The following is a 23,341-nucleotide window of genomic DNA, read 5'->3' on the forward strand; positions in this document are numbered from 1 at the left end:
CAATTTGCTCAGGCAGAGTCATTTGTGGTACACCTTCCCCAGACGTGCCTTCAAAGAGAAGCGAAGCTGCTTCCCCTCAACACTAAGCTCCAGAAAAAAATCATTTCCTGGTCCAGCCCAGCTCGTGCCAAGATATTCCTTGGACAAGCCGCAGTGCCAAGCAGCGCCGAGACCTGCAGCTCACAGCAAGGACTGATTTTAACAAGCACAACTTCCTGCTTTTCAAAGGGGCTTATCTGAACTCCTCTTCTTCCGAAGGTGCTGGATAGTTCTAAGATTTGTCATGTAATTTCTTCCCTCAGTACATGTACCCATGTCCCTCCACTGGCCTCAGCTGGTACCCAGGAATTAACACTCTCCTTAGCCCATTACAAAGAAAAAAAAAAAAAAAAAAAGCCTTCCACTTCTTTCCAGGTCCAACATTTGTGTCAGATTATTTTCACTTCAGTTATCATTTAAATTCAGCAATAATGGTCCCCGGTCTTCACTTGGAATACTGAGACTGAAGTCAGTCCACTACATCTAATTATGAAGTCAGGAAACTCCAGTTTTTAGAAGACATATAATATGTCAATAATTATTTTATTGTTGTTCTTTCAGTTCATAAAGAAATTTCAGAAGTAACTTAGTAAAAGTTAAGGCCTCAGTAGGCACAAGATCCTAATTTCATGTGGATTACCGACATGCATAAAACACTTTCCTAGATAAGGACCTATCAGGAGATCTCCAATTCTTCCGGCAATTCCAGCGCAGTCCAGTGTGAAACACAGCTCTGCTGAAACAGGGAACTCACACAGCCTCCTGCCATTCACACTCTCCCAACTCTGCACCAAGTCTGCCTCTGTTTGCAGCCACCCCACTGCACAAATCCTGCACCATAGCAGGGTACAAGCCTGGATTAAGGATAAAGATGGGGCAAACAGCCCAAATACTGGTATCACTTAATGGGTTGGTTAAACTCCTTTGTGGTAACTGATAAAAATCAGTACACGGATGATCAGTTAAAGGAAGTTCATTATTTCTGTGTCTGATCTTCCCTTTATCCTCTTTGCCTCCATCCCCCAAAAATACCTGCTTCTTGGAAATTAATTCTTTTCTTTCCACAGCATTGACCGGTGGCCTTTATTCTGCCAGGTATTTTTTCACTACAATGACTAAATAATCACAACTACTTCTAAAATTTCTTTTGCAGCAACATTACCAGGTAAATGCCAGAGAAAGCTTATCCTGTTCTGAGTAGGAGGTTGGACTGGAGACCTCATGAAGTCCCTTCCAACTTAAATTATTCTGTGATCCCATGATGTGAGTATCACGTTATAAAAATCCATACAGGCTTGTTCATGTTTTTTGAGTCTCATGGAGAAAAAAACAAAACAAAACAAAACAAAACAAAACCTTCATCTGCTGCCAGAAGGTAGGGAACTGGGTGGCAGTGAAAAAAAAACAACAAAAAAACCTACCAACTTTCACTTCTACTGGTAATGCTTCAAACTTGTCTATACTCCTCCGAAATTATTTTCATCTTGGGATCTGCAAATTCCCTACACCCGACTTGCTCCATTTCATAACACCATTCACGCTCATGTGTCTATAAGCAAATTCACTCTTGCACAGTCAGTGATACCTTATTTATTTCCCTGTGAGTTCCTCTTTGGAAAGAACAAGGATATGGAGCACCCAGACGAGTACGACTGAAGAAAGGTCACCAAAAGAGACAGTATGTTCTTATTGACTGCCCGTGTTTGAGGGAAAATTTGACCATGTACTTCCACCCAACAGCGCTGCTCTCAGTACATCGTTCTATTCCCCAGAGCTTGAGTGCAGACTTTAGGTCAGCCCTAATTTTGTTTTCACCCCACTTCAGCTCAGCCTCTCCTTGAGCCTCCCCCAGCCCACATGCGTACAAGTAACGTGTTAAAGGTCACAGCACGGCACACGTGAACAAATCTGCTTTATGCCTTCTAAAGCCTTGAGAACTTAATCCTTTGAGAAACAGTTCCCTTCCACGTCTTTGTCCACAAGAAATGACACAGGAGCTCTTGGGTTAAATTTTTCCAGCCAAGCCCAGGGATTTCACTTCCAGTACAGCGAGCGTGCGTTGCCCATCGCATCCCGAACTCTCCACCAGTGCTTTGGTATGTGTTGGCTGCTCTCCATGGCAAGTAAAGGTTAAGGTTACAGAAGGTCTCTCCCAGGTTTCAACACGCAAGCATTCAAGAACGAAGATTTAGGACTTGGTGTGCAAGTGAAAAGGAGAGGATCATTAGCAGAATGCTGGGGACAAAGGTACTGAGAAAGAAGGATGAAATTTCACTCTGGAAAGACTGACAACAAAATGCATTTTGTGTAATTTCTTTCCTTTGCACAGTCAGTGTAATCCAGATTATTCTGCAGTTGTAACATGAGATTTGAGAATTCCACACAAGAAACTTCCAACTGGGCTCAGGCAGGAGCTTCAGATTTAAAAACTGTCACCAGGTTTGTCAGGCAAACCACAGAAATCAAATGTGTAAGTAACTACAAGATTATACAAATTCCCCATACTAAAAGCCCCCTGAACGCTCTTTTCATTGTAAAAAAGGATTAGCAGCATATAAACAATTTATGTAAGGAGGCTTGAAAGATTTTATTGTGATGTGCTATTTAGCATTTGCGGAGGCTCCAATTATAAAACTTTTACTTAATTTTCCACAAGTCACCCAGTGAAATAGCATGTTTTGATTTATTTAACAGCAAGAACCCTTGGTAGGAGACTGTTTTACTAAATGTGGTCATGCAGCCCTATCATCACATTTCTGCTGGATGCAAGTTCCGTATAGAAAAAGGAAATTTTGCTCACTGAACATTAACCAATTGCTCAATCTTACCCAGCTTTGAAGAAGCTCATACAGTGACCACAGTGATACTGAAGATTTGTGTCTCAAAACAATGTGGCTATGTTTGTATCACAAGGGACACTGAATAAACAGCTTCATGCTATCTCAAAAGAAAAGCCGAACTTCTGGACCATAAAGCAGGAGAAAGGAACTCTGATACAATACAGCACAATCAACTCTCAAATATGTCTGGTAACAGGAAGCTGGAGTAACCTAGTTAATGAAAAACCATCAATAACAATAGTATTCTTTGCAAAGCCAGCTCCTGGCATCTTTGGGTGGTTTTACTGCCTTGGCCATGGTATTTTCGAGAGGCATGGATCCAGCCTGGATCCCAGAGCAACGTGGCCCTGTTCCTCTAACTCAGCACCTGCGCCTCGAGGGCTTGTGCACAGCAGTTTGTGTCTTTGCACAAGTCCAGAGTCAACACGGCTGCTCTGGTGTTTGGCCACCGCAGTGTCACCACCCCAAGGTCTGCACGCGGACATCACCGGCCAGACCACGCACACCAGAGAGCTCCAGCTCGAACAGCAGAGGACTCCTGGCATCCCAGGGGCTGGGGCTGTTCTTGCCCAGCTTTAGATCTTCTTTAGAGAGATGAGAAAGAAGCCACCTTCATCCTTGGAGAGCGATGCCCTCCTGGGAGTGCAAGTCCCAGCACACAGAGGTCCACCAGGACAAAATATGTAACCACATGTGCCCCAGGCAATCTGCAGCCCCAAAACAGCCAAAGCACTTGTGCCCATTCCCCTGAAGGAACCATACAGGTGAAATTTACACCTATTTCCATTTTCTCCACGACCAACGGCTTGCAGAACACCAGTAACAAATCCCAGGCTGCTGACAAAAGGTGGACTAAACAACAACGGAGTGATACTCTGGAGGGTGGAAAGTCAGTAAACAAAACAAAAATAAAATGCAAATGGTATGTAGCTAAAGCAAACTGTATGGTTCACTGCATACCTAGCAGGCCAAGAAGGAAGGGAAATTCCTTCTCAGGGTTTATGTGAACAATGAGTTTCCCTGAAAACTCCAGGAGGCCGTTCCCAGCTCCTCCACTGGTACCATTACTAGGAAAAGCAAATGCTGGAAAGGTTGTTTCAGTTCATTACTGACCTCAGCTGAAGTCTGAGAACCAGTGAACTCCAGTGTGGATCAATGTGACCTCTTGCTTCAGAGTGCTATTGTTGTTACAGCGTGTACAGCACAGAGTGCTGCTTTTAAAAGAAAATAGAGCTGTGGCTGTGCCACCACACTCAAATACATGTTCCAGCAGTCACACAGGTCTGATCAAACCCTGTTCCATGTGCTGCTGCTCAGTCCCATGCTTAGGATACAGCCAAATTCTCCCCCATTTTAAGTCAAAGCATAAAAACAACATAATGGGTGACTGTAGGGAAGGGGTAAACCCTTGAAAGCAGCAACTCAGATATTCCACATAAAAATCAGCAAGAGCTGTAGGAATCCTTATCAGAGTTATGCATAAAATCTACATTTTGGTATATGTCTGTTGCTCTGTTAGCAAGCTTTGGACAATTGGGCATGGGAATACAAATGAATGGCCTCTAAAAATCTTCATTAAAATATGCTCAAAAAAATCTATCAAGATACTCTTTAAATCTTCTTAAAGCAGTGAGATGGCACCAATGTATCTAATGGCTATTTTTAAAAGAACAGTGGCTCCTCTGCTGCATTGTTTCTATCGCATGAAAATGTCAAAAATGGTTGAAATGTGAAAAATAGGAAAGTCTCACCAATTCAGACCAAACCGCAAACCACTTTGTAAGATCATGGAATTCTACAAGTCAAGAGACAAATGAACAAACATGCACACCAATAAAACTGCACAAGAAGAAACATGCCAGCTTCTATTTATTTTCATTTGCTCCTTTCTGCAGATTAGCAAAAAAAGGGCTATAGCAGTAAAGTGTTGCTGGAGCTGGACATAAATTTTGGAAGTTTTCATTAGAGAATGCAAAATCATTTTCAACATGGCTTCAATTCAAGGCAGGGATGTGAATGGAAAAAGTTACAGAAGCATTTCAGAACCTCAAAATAAAGGAGACTGGAATAAACATGAAGTCATCTATGGATAATGCTCTTCAGATATGAATTCCTTTGCTCAATTTTTTGGTAATACTTTGATGTGTGCTGTGGTTAAGCAGAGGGTTGAAAGAAAGGGAAAAAAATAGGCAGGTTCTTCAGCAGCCATGTAGGTGCAAACTCATGGCAAAGTTTTGGTTCTAAAAGCCAGCTAAAAACACTGGCACAAATCATTACAGAAGTTTCCATCTCTTGTTTTCATAGGGGCTTAGAATTACTGAAGAATTTCTAACTTGTGAACAACTCCATGTATTACTGTCGTTTTGACCCAGCAAGCCAGGGAGTGGAAAACTCTGCTCCTCGCATGTCCATTTTTCAGCAAAAAGAAGACCAACCTTTCCTCCCTGAACAACTTGGAAATGGGTGGTAAAACTACAAATATTTTAAAAAACAATTCACTGATCTGCCACTTTAAATCCCAGCTTAAATGCAGCAAGAAAAGACAGCATCACCTTGCTTACCTAGTGTACACTGCATTTCTCCTTAGTCATCTTTGTACACCCAGTAAATGTATGTTAGCACATTTCACAGCTTTTTGACCAAAGAGGCTGAAATCCAAATTTCAAAGAGCTGAGTTATTTTTTAAGCGTGGAGAAATGCACATTAAAAAGGATTTTTTAAAAACCACATGTAGTTACATCATTGAACACAACTGCCATGCTGGCAAATCTATTGGTGAGGATTTTGTCATCTTGGGTTGGTCACTGAAGGTGTCAGGCTAGGCAGGGACTTCAAGATCACCTAGTTACACCCCCCTACCATTTATTACTGCACAATTTTAATTTAAATAAAATCTTATTTAGTTGATGGTAATGACTACCCTTCATGTAAACTCTTCTTGCTCTTCAACAAACCTAATTTTAGGCTCTAATCAGCTTGCAACTCAACAGAAGCAATCAGAGTACTGGCATGAGCTGCTATAGGAATAGAGTTTAACCATTAATTGTAACTTATCGTGTCTTGTTTGTCAAACCTTTACCGTCACTTGGAAGAATTCCTGACTGTAACAATTCTTGATTCTTACAGATTATGCTGAGACAACAAGAGTAATGAATTAATTCCGTTTCCTTCACATAAGGAAATACAAGCAGAATCATTAAGGATGGAAAAGCCCTCCAAGATCATTGAGTCAACCATTAACCCATCACTGCCAGGTCCACCACTACACCGCATCCCTAAGCACCACCTCTACCGTGAGGTATTATTAATCCTGATTTTCCAGATAGGAAACTGCAACGTGGAAGAATGCAATCACATGCCCAAGATCACAGGCAGAGAACTCTAATTTTAACCTTTAATTTAAGGGTTCTGATGTACATTTTCCCTCCTCAATACAGCTGACTGCTGTTCTTCCAAGTCCTTGGACTGACAAACATGAAGTTCACCAAGCACTTCAGAAAATCTGTATTTTCAGAGACAAACTGACCTATATTGCAGCCATGGAAATTAATGCAAACATCAGAAGCCACACTTACACATATCATTAAACACTTGGCAATACTCTTTTAAAACCAGGGCATGTATCAGAGGGTCCTTCTTTCCTTAAACTTGTCATCTTGCCACTTCCCACAGAGCCACAACTCCCCCTTGCACAGACACACATTCAGAGTCACCACGTTTGTTGGTGCTACACAAGAAGAGCCAAGACCTTCCAGGAGTAACACTCCTGGAAATGTTTCACGTGAAGAACACAGAAATACACCCAGTAAAATTTCTGGAATAGCTCTAGAAGTGGCTATTTAAGGTAGTGTTAGCAAAATATAAAGGATTTCCGTTTGTCCTTCCTTCCTTCCCCCACGCAAAAAACCTTGTAAAGGCGTTAAGGAGCACAAAATTACCCGGCGATATTTTAAGAGGCTTTTTTGCCAGTGCTGCTTCAGCCACCAGCCAAACCAAAGTTTTCTTTGGTCGTTAACATACCTCTGGTCTCATAACTCTAACAACCTGCACTCGCAGCCAGGGACCAGGAACACTTCCCGTGCCTCGGGAGAGCGATCCTCTCGGAACTTAAACGCTGCCAGTACCGCGTTTTCAGTTGGAAGCAAATTCACAAGAAAGTTTCAGGAAGTTCTACACTTCTGAATTGACTTTCTAAAAATATCCCACCCCGCCAGAGCAAACAGCAACAAGAACTCGCTCATCAGTTTACAGTAATGTACTTTCCCGAACACAAAAGTGTTGGCAACACCAACCGCACAGAGAGATGTTCATCGTGGTAGATGTGGATGATTAAAGCAAAAACCCATTACAGACTGAATTCTGGCTGCTGATGTCTGCTGGAAGCTGCTTTGTAACTTCCAGTGAAGAGAGCTGGGATTTCCACCTGTAAAATATGGATCTGAATCTAACTCCCACCCCCCCTCTTTCTTTACTCAAAAAACCCCACAAAAGTTACTGGAAAAGGAGCTTGTCCAGATCGACAGAGCATGCCCATCAGGCAGCTCTATGCACATATTTAAAGTAGCTAAAATAACAGATAATCATAAAGATATAAATAGCTTTTCTGGCAAAATTAAAGCACTATTAAAAGGAAAGAGACACACGAAGAATTACCTCTGCTCTTGCTGACAGACACGTAGTCAGAACAAGACAGGCTGCACATTTCAAGCCGTTAATAAAAAGAGGAGCAAGCAAATGAACAGCTTTCGGATGAATCCAAATAGTTTTTGTTTCTCTGCTGCAGTTTCACCACTCCCACACGGTCATTTCTACATTTGCTTTATAACGAAAGCAAAGTACAGGTCAGAATAAGAAAGGGAGGAGACAAAAAAACTTCGTTTTATTAGTCAAAGTTTGTCATTCTTGCTGTCTTCTTTCCAAATGAGGGGAAAACAGGGCTGGTGTGACCAAAGGGGATTTAGAGGGGGTGCTTTGCTTATGCTTAATAAACCAGAAGCTGGGCTCATCTGCATTTTACATGATCTGATTGGTAAAAGCAGGAAGTAAGAAAACCTTTCAAGTACACAATTTATGGAAAGATTATCACATGACTAAAAAGCACAGAACAAGAAGGACCAAATTCAGCTTTCACTTGCAGCAATGTGGGTCTGCTACCTTCGGCAGATTTATGATGTTTAAAACAAGATAAAATACTTTGTCTTCGTGAGGACATAAATCCATTTTTAAATCAGAATTTAACCTCTGCTTTTCAAACAAAATTGCCTCAGGTCTGCTCAGTGAAGAACTTCTGTACTGTACAAGAACCACGTGAACTATCAGGAGGGTATTTTCAAATATATTTCTGCTATGTCTACCACTCTGCCTCCAAATAATCCTGCTATTGACTGCTCTGCAACATGCTCTTGTACACTTGCACACCCCTATGAATGTTTTAACATGTAATTCAAAATATTAGAAGATGGGGCAGCCCACAAGTGCACTGGAAATTCTCTCCTGCATTTCACAAAGGAAGTTAAAGCATTCACTCACTTTATTACTTGGGGAAGAAAATACGAGGATGATTTTATGATGTAACATCCAGCAAAGTATGGAAATCTTTGTCCAAGTGACAGTAAGAAAGTAATGGTCTGTTTTTTTGCTCTGTTGCCAGCAATTAAATCTACATTTTGATGAAAAGCTGATAAATTATACGAGCCACAAACCCTTTTTTCTCCCCTCTATCTCACACATGGATTTCTATACTAGAAGGGGAAAGTGTTAGAGGTGAAAGAATAAGAGGAATGTTTACCAGGATGCCACTTGAGTGAAAAATAGAGAGTAACAAAGGGCTAAGAAATGAAAGCAAACATTGTGAGACAGTGAAACAGAGCTCTCCCAGCAGAGGCATTTTTTTCAGTGATGGCCTCACAGCTCTGCTGTCCCCTGAGCTGCTCACTCAGATGGCAAAAGGTTAAAAGCACTGAGGAAAACCTGAATCATCTGACCCAAAAATGGAAAAGAGGAGAGAGAAAAAAAAGACACTGTGGTACGAGCCCAGTTTTAATGTGATGCCCTCTTTTAAATACCGAAGGACTCTACACCCTTTTGACAAACACTTGGTGAAACACAGACTTTACGTGTGCAGACAACAAAACCATAACAGCCATTCATTTTCTTAGGGGTCAGAAACCTCAATTCTATTTCACACACTGTAGCAACAAAATATGAATCAACTGGGTGAATTTTATACATGGGGTTAGTGATACTGTCCAGTGTTTCAGAACAATGTGATTTTATTCCTGTGTTTAAAGTGACACACACATTCAATGAAGACAGATTTCTCTGTACTGTCTGAGAAGACATGGCACATATATAGAGCTGAGCAATAATGTATGTGGTTGAAAATACAACTGGTACTCCCTAAAGTGGTTTTTCATAGTCTTTAAACACCAGATCCTCAAGCATTTTCCTGTACATCAAAACAGCCAGATCTGTCATTAGCATGTGGGGCAGCAACCCCAAGAAAGATTCCAAACAAGATAAAAAGATTTCTTTTTTTTATTTTTTTTTTTTTCAAGTAACTGTTTATCATACTGCCCAGGAAGTGGTGCAAAATCATGAATAAAAGTGAGTGCTGATTATAAACCTGTCTTCTCTGGAATCACTCCAGCACCCCTAACCATCTGCAGGGAATAGGATACAGCACTCATGTACACAAAACACCTTCTGGGAGACTCTGCACCCATACAACAGTGACTAGATTATTGGTATGGATCAGTACTGCATTTATCTTACTCAGCTACAGGTGCCAAAAAATTACAGGCTTACTTTAAACTACATCCTTGAGCAGCTGACAGTGGTGAATCTTGTTAAATTCCTTAGAAATAAAAATTTACATGAGCATCCGAGAGAGAAACAGCTTTGCAGGTCAGCATGACAGGGAAGCAGACTTCTGAATTCCCTCAGGCAAAAGATACTTTCTCCAGTTGGAACACAGAGTTTCCCAGAATGAAATCTTTGCATGAAAAAATCTCAAACCTGTTGCTGTCAATTTCTTGCTAATTAACTCGGAAATTACTGGCAGATTGGAGATGAAGGAAGGTAATGGAGTCACAGCCATGTAGATGGAACAAGTCAGGAATGAGACAGAAAAGGAGTAAAAAAGCACAGAGCACCTTTTAAAGACTCTGTTTCACAAAAGTTTGCCAGAATTAAACTAAAGGAAAAAAAAAAAAACCAAAAACCAAAAAAGTGACAGAATTGCTGCTGGAATTCTGAATTCTACTCTTCTACAATCATCATCTTACAAATCAAAACCTTTTAGAACAGATAATGAAGATCTGAATGATCTATACCAAATAAATTTCGAAAACACGACCTTCTTACTGACAGTGAAGACAACTCAGTGCTGGTTTGAGTTACAGATGAATTAAAACCATCCAGGGACCTCCAAGGGATTGTACATATCACGTATCTGATGCTGCCAACCCATCTTTGTACCACAAGTAAGTCATGACAAAAATCTTTCAACTGCTACATTTGAATTCCATCACTCACTTCCCCTGGGTCCCCACCAAAATAACTGCAGAAAGAAAGCAAAATTCAAAAATTCTTTCTAGGTTGATTACACACAGGAATAGGGAAAGTAAATGCATGCCTGTCTACCAGTTCAATCAACACAGGAGGGATTAGTCACTTTTCTGAGCACAATATTAGGATGTTTGTTGACTGTGGCCAGTCAAAGAGCAACACTTGAGAATGGAGCCATCAAATTCACTTCCCGGTCAAAAAGTCACAATCCAAAGAGAGAGTTCTGGGAGGGAGGGTTAAACATGGGAACAGAGGAGAAGAAACTGAGACTTGGAAGGTGCTTGTGGCTCGAGGTTTAATGGTCATGTAGTTCCTTCCGAGGAAAGGGAGTGTTCCTGCATGACACAGCCAGCAAACCATGCGGGAGTCACATCCTGGTGAAGGGTGGCAGCTCCAGACGCTTGACCTGGGAGGACAGCTTCATGCACAGGAATGTTGGCATAAGGAATGGAAAGCATGTGGAAAGGCATTTATTTCCAGGAAGGCATTAGAATACTGCTCATTGTGAGAGTGGCATCTGGAAGCTCAACACATCTCCCAGGGGATGAGCTGAGTAGGGTTTTGCCACAGTTCTTCTCAGTCCCAGGGACAATGCCCATCCTTGAGTCTGTGGGGCTGTCAGGAGGAAGGCACAGCTGAGCAGCATCACCCAGGATGAGCACACCCACATTAACCACCTCTCAGGCCCTGGATGGCTCCCATGGGAGCAATGAGCTAAAGGGAACCTGTGTCCACCCTCTGTGCTACAGGAGGATTCCCAGCCCCTCCTGGGCTCCCAGGCAAACCTGAATTTCTGCACTTCCTCATCACCTCTGTCCATCCTGTCCCCCCAGCACTCACAGGGACACTGCAAACTAGATCAGCTTCAGAAACCACTCCTGTGCACAGTAATAACACTGGTCTAATTTATACATCCATCAGTGTCTTAAACGAATCCGAGGACAAGTTTGACTCATTTAGCAAAATCTGACTCACACTTCTTGGGTATGGAAAAAAACCATTCTGCAGACTTGACTCCTGCAAGCTCTGAACGCCTGAATCTCAGTGTAATTTTATCTAACAACAGCCACGTTTTGAGACAGTTTCCTCGTGCACCTTAAGCACTGGAGCAGAGCAGAAGGAGAAAACAGAAAGCACAAAGGGAGTTAAAAGAGTCACCTTTTGCTAAGGCTCATGGCAAACATACTTTTTTGGAGAAGAAGATAAGTACATTTCTTTAAAAACAGGCATGTTTCATTTTGGTAGAGATACTTTTCACACCCAAAGCCAGACTAAGAAATTAAGTCAATATTAGATTTTCGCTTAACCATCTTAGCGGTTGGATAAAAAGGCCATGGTTTCCTATTATGTAAGTTTTTTGAGATTAAACTTCCTTTGATTTCTGAGGAACTAGTTATCTGTTGTGTACCTGGATGGGGATCCTGTGAAGTTACACTCCATGTACACAAGAATCACTAAACTTATTCAAACTAATTACACAATAGGAGAATTTTCCTATTTGCTTTTTTCACTGGTGCTCTCGGTTATCATCTGAGTTCTCCTCCAATGGGATTTACAAACTCAGATTTCACACAGCAACCGTACAAATATTGGATCTCCAACAGCCAACAACAAAACCCAAACATATCAAGTCTTTTTGCACTTTCAAATGTATCCTCCCCTGGTGGATGGCACTCCATTTAAGAGGAGCTCAGAAAAATTACCCAGATTATTATTTATGTCTGTGTAAACATCAGATCCATTCTAAGGAATACTCAAAGGCCACAACATGAGCTGCTCCTAAGAATCCAGGTCACATTCATGTTTACTCTGAAAGGAGCAACAATTTAAGCGAAGACTGGTTTTACTTGACATTCTTTTTAAGGAACTGCTGATTTGTGATTCATTGTAAACTCAGATCCTCAAAATGCTTCATAATCTAAAGAACCTTCCAAGAAGGCAGATCCATAAACTGAAGAGAACTAAAAAGGAATCTACACTCAAGATCAGCCTGATCTGTCTCAAGTGCTGGATGGATGGTTCTGCTGTGCCAGTGGGTTTGAGGGGTTTTACATCAAACACTGAAGAAGTCCAGAAAATGCCAACATCATTCAACCTCCAACCTTGGAATGCAAGTTGGCTTCCTCCCAGCAGTTCCATGACTGAAGGCCAGAATCCCATGACTCCTGCTGGAGCACAGCTACACGCTGCCCTCCAGACCCAAAGGCTTCTGCTGCTTCTCCAGGTTGTGTTTCCCCACTGACTGCTCTTACTGTGCCCTACCAGAAGAGGTGAGAGGGAGGTCCAGGTCCTACATGGTTTGGATTTCCTCAAGTAAGCCACTCAAAGAAAAAACCCTGTGCAGCAATTTGATCAGGAAGAGTTGTCATGCAAGAGTTGTGGATGGGGACTGTGAGGTCGCTGCCAGCCAGCTCACCGACCCCAACAGTGCCAGGCATCAGGCAATCCCTCACATCAGCTGAGGAACATTATTCCAAGAGGATTTTCCTCCACAGAAACACCTCCTCTCTTCTCACAAAATCAGCTCTAGTAATTATTAAAATTAGTCAACCATTTCCCAAAGTCACAAGCTGCAGAAGAAAACCAGAGCTGGCCAAAAACCTCCCAAACACAACTATTTTGCGCTGCAAAGCACCAATTGCATGGAAATGTGCTGATTTCACCAAAAAGCTCTATAAAAGGCAACAAGATTGGCCGGCAGGCCAGTCTGTCCAGCTTCCTGCCAGGCTGCCTGCCAGCCCCAAGGGTGGGTACTCCCAGCTCCCTAATTCAAAAAATAAAAATCGGCTACGAGAAGGCTTCCAAGGGATGGGTATTTTGCTTCCTGCAGCTCTCTGATTAAAATATATGTTGTACAGGTGTGTGTGTGTGTGTCAGGAAGGCAGGGACAGCTCTGCTGTACACAGCAAGAATGGCTTCTCTACAATAGAAAAATTTAAGAAAAAACGTATTTTGAAAGACAGATGCCATTGCTAACAGCACAGGAGGGAGAGGATGAGACATCCCTGCACGAATCTGTGAGTGGGAAGACAATGGCAAAGAAATCCAAACAGCAAGACGATAAATCAGAGGTGGGGAATCCCTGTCTTATCCCTTCTGCAGCGTGCATGCAGCTATTGTATTTAATTAAAATAAATTACAGCTCGCTTGTGTACAGCCTGCAGGGCTTTTAACACCCCTGAACGGAAGCACAGGGATGAGCAGCCATCCTTCAGGAGCTCACTCTCCGTGCCTCCAGACGCAGAATGCAGATGCTCTGTCACAGCACAGTCACAGCAAGGCTGACGGATCGAGGCATAACAAAAAGCCCAAAGAGTTCTGCTTTTACACCATCCACTTCCTCAGCTCCGTCCCTGGGAGCCTTGCCAGGATGCTGGTAACGTTTTAAATGGAGAACGCAGAGCTGCCCAGCAGTGTGGCAGCTGCTTCTGAGCACGGATGTTTCACTGGAGAGGGGTTTCTTCTAATGGCAGTGATTTAACACTCTGTAAACTAAATTTCCGGAACACTTGGTTGAGCAGGATCGATGCACTTTCCTGCTTAACCACTGCATCCACAACCTCTAATTCCTGCTTGAATTCACTTCACGTATTTGCAGCAGCAGCACCTGAGGACGAGAACGTCTCCCTGCACTGAGTTCCACGCTCGCTGTTCCCCAGTGTGACACAGGAATATCAGCCCTGCACTTGTGAGGACCAGGAGGTGCACAGATGGTGAAGTGCTGTGCCACACACCTGAGGATGCTGCAGAGAGCACTGACACCCTGGCAAGTGCTTTGGGGGACACAAACTGAGTTTCCAGCATCACCCACATCAGCCACCCACACACAGTGCTCCAGGCTCTGGCTGATTTCTGTGGAAGATCAGCCTGTGAAGCTCTGTTACACCAGGAGCTTTGGAAATTCCAGGCTGCCGATTACAACGAAGAAGGAAACACCTCTTGGCAGACCATGTCCCTAAGAGAATTAGTGAAACAATGTACCCAACAGGACTCTGGATCTGGAGCTGCTCAGAGGATGCTCAGACAGTGGAAAGGATCAGTTAAATATGGCCCTGAACAGCTGCAGAATATCAGACAATCCATAGCATTTGGGAAAAAAATAAATTTCTATTTATTCTTGTCCTTAGAAAAGCGTAAGTGAGGAGGAAATGGATTTTAAGTGAGCTTTGAGAAGTCCATGATAATACTAATTCAAAATTTTGAAGTGCTTTAACAACAGCAAGTAAAACACACAGATCTCTGACAGGAGAAATGAAGCAGGAAAATGCAAAGCAGCTTGTCCAAGCTTATGCAACAGATGAGAAGCACAAACAACACACAGATCTCCAGGCTTCATCTCTATGTCTTTCCATTCTTCCATTTTAAAAACCTAAATCCTTTTTATACTCCAACAAGGTTCTCCACATAGATTTAAGTGTTAATTCTGGGCTGTGCAGACTTTCTTTTTTCCTGATGCGGTATCTCACCCATTATATCCTCCTCTGTACACGTAAAATTAAGAGGAATTAGTGCTTCAGAGCCAAGAAAACAGGAAAAAAGAAGAAAGTCCTAAATTTTTATCTAAAGGCAAATTCCTTTTCATATGGGCACACTGAATACAGATTTGAAGAGCTCCATATTATGAAGAGAGAAAACATTGCTTGGAAACTATGAAATTTGAAATAGCTAAGATGCTACTAAATATATATATTTATGATGCTTCTATTTCCCACACTAATACCATGTATAATGCATTTTATGTATTATCTGTTCAGATACACTCCACTGCAGGCAGAAATGAGGCAATTATCTGAAACACTGACAAACCATCCTTTAGCCCCATGAAGTGCAGTGAGTAACACAGATCACTCCAGCACACAGCTCATGTGGCACAAGGACTGCTCCTACAAAGACACATAAAAGGTTCTCAGTGTCCATGGTGCTGCCAGAGTTTCTGTGTGGAGCTGCCTCACCACAGAGACAAGCACAAAAAGGAAATCTAAGAACTGGTCTTAGCAAGCTCCTCTTTTTTTGCAGAGCACACATTAAACTTACAGGTACTTTCACATCTGACATAAATTAAAATCCCTCTTTTAGAACCACCTTGTGTTTTTATGCTTCTAAATCATCTAGAAGACAGCACTGTCAAATGGAGAGTTTCTCTTTGAATACCCACTGCCTGTGTGAATGGCTGCTCCCCTCACTTCCAACAACACTGACCTCTTCAGGGTTTGTCTCCTTTTATGCCATCCATGCCTGTGGACCTTCTCAGAAGAGGAAAATGGCTTTCTTTACCCTTGCTGCCTGTAATTTTCTTTTCAAACCCTCCTTCTTGTTCAGAGTAAAGGGGAATATACTCCAAGACACCTACTTGCTCAGAGATGAGCCACGAGTGAGCTCCTCCTGAGGTCAGATATTGGGCTCTTACTGATGAAGAGTTAAAATATTAATATTTATTGTTGTGCCTGGGATCTGAAGCAGCCCTGGTATCCTTACTTCACAGATCCAAGAGATAAACACGACTGACAAAGCCACTTTGTGGAATCTACGTGAGTTAGCAGAATGCTGCTTCAGCCAGTGAAGAGCTTCTGATCATCTGGTCCATTTTAAGACCAGCCTCGCACAGCCAACCAACCATTCAAATAGGGCTATGACAGAAAATACTTCTACCAACCCTAAATATGTCTGTGTGCATGGTACAACTGCTCTTTCTGTAAGACATAAACTGGAATCAATACAATGCCATGACACAGAGTACTCTTGCCAAGATCCTACAGGGCAGATGAAATTTTGGAGTCCATCTCTTAAGTGCAGAGGTTGTTCTCTATTGTGACTGTAACAGAAGTTCTTTAGGATCATTTTAAAGGACATAATTTAAAACATGAAGGTTTATGTCTTGCAGTAAAAGCACCTGATGAAAATGCACAGTTTAAATGGAATTCTCTGCTTGTAGGAATGCAAGGCTCCCTTTTCTAAAACTAATATAAGAGATTTAATCTAATTTTATACATTAATCTGCTCTAAACCTTGGGGAAGCTGCTAAGCTTTGCTTCCTGTGCTGAGGCAGGAAAGAGAATCAAGAATCCCAGATCTCAAAGCCTGATTATTCTAAGGAAACGTTTATGTGAAGAATTACAACCGGAACTTACTGTTGTCCTCCGCATGAAACCTAAAGGATGATTCAAGTATCATAAAAAGGCTTGGATTTGGAAGGACATTAAAGACCATCTTTTTCCAACCCCCCTTCCATGGTTGATGTTCCAACCTTCCACCATCCCAGGGTACTCCAGCCCCATCCAGCCTGGCCTTGGACACTTCCAGGGATGGAGCAGCCACAGCTCCTCTGGGCAAGCACAGAGGTTGTTGCCGTAGCTGATGTTCAACTTGGAAACCACCACAGAAAGAAGCCAGCAGTAATTCACAGAGATACACACTTTTGGTCAAGGGATACCATCTCTCTTTGAATTCTGCTCTAACCTGCTGGTTGTTTACCTGGAACTCCAGATGTGCTGAGTTTTGACCAAAACCACACCTCCTCTGTCTTTGCAGAGGGGATGTTCTAGATGAGCTACTGAATAGACAGAACTCCTCACGGACTCCTGGCTAATTCCCTCCTGGCCTGCTCCCAGTCAGCAATGGCCAATTTAAACAGCCTTTTCCAGGTGTCAGAAAGCCACAAGGGATTACGTAACGCATGACTACCCTGCAGAGACTGACAGACCTGGCATCTCAACCACCCTCACATACCTGGCAATTTATAAAATCAACCTCTACCCCGAGGACAGACCCCACCCTCAGGTGCAACTGAAGAGGAAATACAGGAAGTCTTGGGTAATTTCATTGGTATTTTTATATGAATTTTGAGACAGACCTTTTTTAAGATGAGAAGCTCCATCACCTCATGACAAATCTTTTATTCTACATCTAGCTCAGGATTTCTCAGCGTAATTTAGTACCTCTAACAGAAAACTGACTGTAAATTAGCAAGAAATGAACACGGAACACTGGAGAACTGCAGTTCACCAGAACAAATGTTGGCAACTTTTTTATCACTTCCAGCACTGACCACATGTATTGCAGGGAAAAAGCTGACCTGGCTAAGGACTTTTCCATTTCTATCTATGATCTCTCAGGGAATGTGCTAAGGAAACAATTGTCCTACTGAATCATTTCAAGAATTTTACAGCCCAGATGATTTATTACCATAAAATAGGTCTTGGAAACAAAGATATTTGAGGAGACTCAATAGCTATTAAATCATTGTGGAAAACATGATGCTGAAGGAATTGCAGATGCCTGACACATGCTCTAACACTTTTTTTTTTTTAAATATTGAGTGTCTATAAAAAGCAACTCTGTAGAATTACTTAATAACTTTTCCAACAGAAAAAAATTAAAAAGAGAGATATAGGTATAGATTAAAATGGCATCCATAAAAGTAAAATTAAATTAAAACTTAAAAAAAAAAACTAAATTAAACTAAAATTGAATTAAAAACTAAATTAAAGTAGAACACCCCACAAATGCTGTTGGAAAAACTGGAGTCACTGATAATTTCAAAACCTATGCATTAAAAATACGCTTCTCACTTAGTAAACAAGCTGAGACGCACTTTGCAGAGTTATAGAAATTTTAGAGTTGAGTCAACAATATACAGAAAACCTCACATCATCTTATAATGAGTCCACTTGTTAGCTGGTTCAGAATCACCTTTGGTTTTGTTATTACAATTGCAATGTAGATGCTGTTCTCACATAGAACATGCTCTGTTCAAGACAGTTGGAAGCCTCTCTCTTTAAAATGTGCCATTGAACTCTACAAGTGGATCAGGAAGATGCTCTGTAAGGCTTGCTATGCAAAATGCCACTGCAGAACAAGCTGCTCCTCTTGAGCAAAATGGAAAAACTCTTGTGCTAAACCTTCTAATAGACCAGGCTGCTCCAAGCCCCATCAAACCATGAACTTTTAGAGTACCCAAGTAAATGTTTTAAACGTCTTCCAAAATACTCAGCCAAAATACAGCAGCCTCAAAGTAAGGTCCAAGCTTTTCTTACACCAGCTGATATTACAGACAATACTAACAACTTTTGGAAGCCAAAATCCCTTTCCAGTCCTTCTTACCTTCCAACCTCTCCTCTTCACATCCCTAGATCACCACAGCTGCAACAGCAGCAAGAAGACACGACCCAGCCCTGAATGCCTCTGTGCCTTGACACAGTGATGACAAAGGGAGAGGAAAGATCCACCTTGTGCCACTCACCCTGAGACAAGTGGCTCAAAAACAGGGAATCCAGACAGTTCTACCAACTGCACTCACAAACAAGGAAACGAGGAAAACAGATGGCCTTTAATTAAAGGGATGTCTTATAGGAAAGCTGACCAATAGTCTTATAAAATAGGAAAATGAGCATTCCTCTTTGACTTACATTCTGGGTTGTCCTGGTTCACTTGTGCAAGTTAGCCACCGTTTCTTTTTCTGCAACACAACAAAGAAAACAAATTCTGTTTAAAAAAAAAAAAGAAGTATTTGCTTGAACTGACATTTCTCATTACATTGTTAAGTAATGCTTCAAGCTTACTGCTTGCTTTTAGTCAACACTGGAAAATATTTCCATCCTTCTTGTCTCTCTGATTTTGATTGCCAGTGTATTCCAGTTACATGAAATTGCTCTATCAAGATGAACCTTGGAAGCTGCTTGGTGATTTGAACATAACACTGACAAACCACAAATAAATTCCAAAGCCTTCTGTGGAGTTGATCAAAGAAATTCATTGTAGCCACAGAGAAAGCGAATAAACATTTTTTTAAAAGGATCTAATTGCTCAAAGATTTCTTAGTGGTATCTTTGTTAGACCTGTGAGTGTTCCTCGTTGGCCTCCAGCACCTAATTCAGAGAGGTGATGACTTTCCTCTTGGTATGGGGTCATACCTGGTACCCGTGTGCTCCAGACACCCTAAGATATTTCATTGTGAGTTGAATATTGGAAAGGGTGTTCCTTATGTCCTGCTCTGTGCCTTGGATTCAAATTGATAGAAACAGAGAAATTCTATCCATACGTTACTGGGAATTGAAGCAAAATAAGAGCAAGTAACCAGAACAACACACAGAAAAATCTAGTAAGTAGAGTTATGAGAGTATTGTCCTGAAAAAGAATGCTCTGATGCTACATTCTCTATTAAACCACATAATTAGTAAACTTCCAGCAGAAGTAGCAAAAAAAAATTCCTCATTCCCTTACTAGGCTAAGCAGCAACCTGGAAGAACTACTCAAACCTCCACAAAGAAGAACTAGATTGCTCCAGATAATGGAATAACTAAATAGCTGAGGACAGAGTGGAAAATAAAGCACAGAGACATCACTCAAGGTCAGTGCAGTTCTTGTTCTGCTGAAAATGGTAAAATGGTAACTGGCAAGAAAAGAAAAAAAAAAAGAAAGCATTTGCAAAAAAAAAAAGAAAAAAAAGAAAAAAAAAATAGAGATGGAAAGAAGAGGACACCAGTCAGAAAGAATCCTGACTCTGGCTACATTTTCCAGCCAGGAAGGGATAACAAAGCAACAAGTAAATGCCAGTGTGGATTTGTCAAACTGATTCCCCTCCCTTTCCAACAAGTTAGAAAGCCCCAAGATACAGAAACAGTTCAATGATGACCAAAGTCACCTGAGCACAGCATTTTCCATGCCATGTCATTGTCCCAAATCAATAAAGGATCATGAATCTGGATAGAAAACCACATCCTAATAAATTTTAGTAGTTCACAAGTGATCATCCAGATCTTATCAAGTGGCATACAACCTTTAGCACCAGAAGAACCCAAACACATTCAGAAAGAAGCTGAGTACCTCATTAATTCATCAGACAACTGTGCCCAAAAAGTGTTTTCTTAATCCTAATTTCTAAAATCTCAATATGAAATAAATACATGTATCATTAGGGGGTATGAAATCATCAACTCATTTTTAAGGGGATCAGTTAAACTTCAAACTATTTAATTTAGCATAACAATAGAGCTCTACGAAGTGTGTTTTTCACTAATGACCTGAACACTATTTTTGTTATTTCTGCCTCTAAAATGCACAGCCAATATTTGTGGTTTTTTAAAAAATGGCATTTCTTTCTCAAAATATTGTTGTGCAGGGAAAAAAACAATCAAGAAAAAAATTTAACTCCGAGTACAATCAAATATACAAAGGAAAACCACACAAGTACAGATTTCATCATACTCCTCCAGATTTTAAATAGACCAACATATTTTGGAGATGGGTGTGATTTTATGTGAGCTGTCCCCCTTTAAAATTGGCAACTAGATTTAATTCAGTGCCGCCTTATTCCAGGTTCCAAACTCCAGTTGAAAATAGATCTCACAATGGAATCCTACAGCTGAATATACTCTGGGAGAAAATTAATACTTTAATTTATTCCAAATTCATTTGCATGACAGTATATCATTAGTATATAGAAAAAAAAATATGTATTATACCAACAAAGGAAAAATTCTGTGCAAACAGTGAAAGAAATTCACATCCCACATGAGATGAGCTTGAAACTTGAAGCAACAAAGCTGGTTTATCTCTCTGAGAAACAAACACATTAAAAAAAAAGAAAAATCAAACAAAAAGAGCTGTTAATAGTCTAGGCTGTCATTTAAAAAAATACCATGTGACCTTAAAAAAACCCACAAAGCAAATATGAATTCTTGCATGCCAGGTATCTCCTAAATAGCTAAAAAGAGCCACATGGACAATCAAGTGCAGACTAAAAATAACTGATGTAACACTGCTTACATACAAAGCAAAGTTTTCCTACCTCACTGATTAACCAGTTGAAGAGGAAAGAAAACACATGCTCACTTTGTAACTACATCAACCCTGGCGTCCTGGAAACAATTCTGCTACAAGAGAAATTCTTAACTGCCAAAACATCTTCTGCTACCAATTCTTGGGTTTTTTTCTTCCCCCCACTTCTCTCTCTCAGTGCTCTCAATGTTTGATAAGCTGCCAGTACCAAATCTAACCCATCGAATGGCACAGAAATTGGATCTCCTGCTCTTAAAAAGAAATATGTAATTCCATTTGAGTATGCAGCACTTAGGGAACACCAGGTTTGCACAAAGTCTATGGAACTGACTGTGTAATTTTGTTGCTGCTGTTGTTGCTAAAATGGGCTATTAACTAAACCTTTCATTTTAGAAAATGGCCTCAAGTTGTGCCAGGGGAGGTTTACATTAGATATTCGAAAGAATTTGTTCAGGGTCAAGCACCGGAACAGGCTGCCCAAGGTAGTGGTAGAGGCACTATACCTGGAAGTGCTAAAAAATAAAAATGCATATAAAAATTGACGACATGGTTTGATGGTGAACCTGATGGAACTGGCAATCTGATAGTTGGATTTAACCTTAAAGGTCTTTTCCAACCCAAAAAACTCCATGATTCCATAAAAACGAGCAAACCTAGAGGGTGAGCTCAGCCTTCCTTATTAACGTGCCCAAGTACCTGGGGTTAGAGTCCTTTCTCAATCCTCACTCAATAGCTCTGTGGGAGTGCAACAAGGTCATAAAACACAAAAAAATTATCTTCTTTAGGTTTTATGGTTACTGTCAGTGTGAAGGGAACAGAACTTTCAAACCCAGGTCTTGGCAATTTGTGACACACTGATGGCCAAAAATTTAAAAAACATTTGTGACCTCCCTTTCTTGCCACAGAATCCTTTTTTTGAAACAGGTCTGTGCTTTTACTAGAAGAGAAAACTTAATTTTAACCTTTGCATGAAATAAAACCTGGATTTAGAAACCAGATTTATCTAGGAAACAGCAGTTTTGTTTCAGACCACAATGTTACTCTCCACATCTCTCCACTGCTCGTTTTGCTACACGGCCTGTTTGGGTCAGACACAGCAATCTGGCCTTACCTAAACTGCTTCAATCCAGTGCAACAAATATACTTATTTAAATGTTTGCAAATTCCTAATTTCTAAACTACCAGTGTTTTAAAAAATTTCGCATCTGAGCCTCTCAGTCCCACACACCTGTTTTCCAGGAAAATGCCAGTCTACACTGGTCTCAGATGGGAAAAAAACACTATTCACTGTTTTCAAATGAGACCTGTTAATTGCCAAAATTATTCCTACAGCAAGTACAAAGGGATTTTGGTTCCTTCAGAAGATCCATGATCAAACACAGTAACACTCAGCAGTTTTATTAAGTATGGGATCTGTGATTTATTCTCTTCACTCTGCTAAGGAGAACTGCCTTTTCCCTCGACTTCCTCCAATTTCCAATGTATTCACAAGGTTTTTTCATGTTCTTTAGCAAGGTTGGTTTTCCATCTTTCTGTACCTTAGATTTTCATATAAACCCTATCTAAGTCTCATCCAGAGAAGCTGTGACTGCCCCAGCCCTGGAAGTGTTCACAGCCAGGCTGGACAGGGCTTGGAGCAACCTGGGACAGTGGAAAGTGTCTCTGCCCATAGCAGGGGGTGGATCAAGACAGTTTTTAAGGCCTTTTCCAACTCAAACCATTTTATGCTTCTAATACACTTTTACATTGATTTTAAATTGTATCCTTGTATCTGCTTTTCAAATGACTTATCTTTAATATATCAAGGCACAGATTTTCTGATTTTATTCTAGACATTGTAAACCTTCAAGTCTCTGTGTAACCTCTGTATTTCTTTTAAGCATGTTCTGGAGAGATGACAGAACCATGAACAAATTTGGTTGGAAGGGACCTTTAAGACCCTCTAGCTCGTACCCCTGCCATGTGCTTTCCACTAGACCATGACCTTCCCCTAGGCCAGGTCATATGTTTAGCTGGCAAAATTAGCTAAAACCCCAATTAATCATGATCTGGAGTTGCTACCAATAAACAACTACCACTGAGAGACGCAAAAATCTCATCCTCACAGTCTTGAGCTG

General features: G+C 41.1%; 1 protein-coding gene across 5 annotated transcripts in view; it reads right to left on the reverse strand.

The window, feature by feature from the left end:
* The window catches only part of LOC102104603 (endonuclease domain-containing 1 protein-like), a 158,513-nt gene that overhangs the window by 80,706 nt on the left and 54,466 nt on the right, over nt 1–23,341 (reverse strand). For all 5 annotated transcript variants that reach the window (XM_014259711.2, XM_014259708.2, XM_014259707.2 and 2 more), the window contains exon 3: nt 18,854–18,903. The gene's annotated coding sequence lies outside the window, so the exon portion shown is untranslated. The remainder of the gene's footprint in view (nt 1–18,853; nt 18,904–23,341) is intronic.

Source organism: Pseudopodoces humilis, chromosome 5 (genome assembly GCF_049639895.1).
Source record: "Pseudopodoces humilis isolate 2021_Gansu_Grassland_sample_001 chromosome 5, ASM4963989v1, whole genome shotgun sequence".
Classification (NCBI taxonomy): Eukaryota; Metazoa; Chordata; class Aves; order Passeriformes; family Paridae; genus Pseudopodoces; species Pseudopodoces humilis.